Source organism: Dipodomys merriami, unplaced genomic scaffold (genome assembly GCF_024711535.1).
Source record: "Dipodomys merriami isolate MVZ:Mamm:240054 unplaced genomic scaffold, mDipMer1.0.p SCAF_71, whole genome shotgun sequence".
Classification (NCBI taxonomy): domain Eukaryota; kingdom Metazoa; phylum Chordata; class Mammalia; order Rodentia; family Heteromyidae; genus Dipodomys; species Dipodomys merriami.
In genome coordinates, this window is record NW_027206302.1 from 5,744,331 (window position 1) to 5,746,044 (window position 1,714).

The following is a 1,714-nucleotide window of genomic DNA, read 5'->3' on the forward strand; positions in this document are numbered from 1 at the left end:
GGTTCGATTCCCCAGCACCACATAAACAAAAAGAAAAAAGCCGGAAGTGGCACTGTGGCTCAAGTGATAGAGTGCTAGCCTTGAGCTGAAGAGCTGAGGGACAGTGCCCAGACCCAGAGTTCAGGCCCCATGACCGGACCCAAAAAAAAAAAAAGAAAGTTACTTCATCCTCATCTTCAACATAAGCAAACTTGGTTGATAACCAAAATAGCACAAGCATGGTATATGGCAGGCAAGGACCCTTGATGTCTTTCTCTAAACCACCATGGTGTAGAGAAACTAAGCAATCTCTCATCTTGGCTATTTCCAGTATGCCTTGCCATCTAATAGGCAAAAGAAGGCCCCATAATAAATGGTTAAATCTTGTAGAGAAAGTATAAATCAAGTACCTATCTCTGACCATGATTTTATATACATACACAGGTATAATCATATGTAGAAATGCTTTTAAAATTATACATATTTCCAAGTGTCACAGTTCAAACCATAATCTCACCATAGTCTCTTGAATACTTAGGATCAAAAGTGCACCACACCCCAGCTTATCAACTGAGATGGGCCTTACCAACTTTTTTTTTTTTGCCTGAGCTGGCTCAAACTGCAATCTCCCTGATGTCTACCTAAGTATCTAGGATTACAGGAAAGGACTATAGCGCCTGGCAAGACAAAGATAAGGGCATAAGTATAGGAATATGACTAAATAAAATCAAAGGGAAGGAAAGCGAAGTCCCCAGTCTTATCCACTCAGCTGATTCAAAGACCGTACCTGCACACTCAGGCTCCCACTGCAGTGGATCCCAGTTTGGATTTTAATCAGAATCTAAAGGACCCTAAAAGGACCCTAAAAGTATCAAGGGCTGCACCCCAGAGTCCAAGGGGCTGGGCTCCAGGCATCAGGATTTTGGTAGGCAACCTAGGTAACTACATTGTGCAAGGAGGCTACTGTTCCTAGAGACAGAACATAATAATAAAGCAAATTCGTTAGAACACTGACCTACTGCAAAGAAGGATATTCACAGGGCAGTGGCTAACATACTGATGCAATCTTTCACTCCACTCAAGAACACCTTGCTTTGGGTGCAATCTTGAGCCTTTCTATTATCTTGGTGATTTTTAGAGCAATATTTAATCAGGTGAATACCAGTAAAAAAGATACAGGATGGAAAATGAGATTTCTACAATGCATGAGTAAGTGAAAAAAATCTCAGGTTTAAATATAAAGTATAAAGAAGTATAAAAAGTGAAAGCCTGTAAATTTTTACTTTATATATATATATATATATATCTCTATATATATACACATATATATGTGTGTGTGTATATATATATATTTTTTTAATTTATTTATTTTTGGGTCAGCTGTGAGGCTTGAACTCAGGGGCTGGGTGCTGTCCCTGAACTCTTTTGCTCAAGGCTAGCGCTCTACCACTTGAAGCCACAGTTCCACCTCTGGTTTTCTGGTAGTTAAGTGGAGAAAAGAGTTTCATGGACTTTCCTGCCCAGGCTGGCTTTGAACCATGATCCTCAGATCTCAGCCTTCTCTGAGTAGCTAGGATTACAGGCGTGAACCACCAGCACCCAACTTAAAATTTCATTTTTATAAAAGAATAAAAATACCTGTTTTAAAAGGATGGAATTAAAAACTTGAAACTGCTCCTAACTCCGAGTGATTTAAATAAATACTCTGTAAACACAAGCAGACAAACAAAAAAAC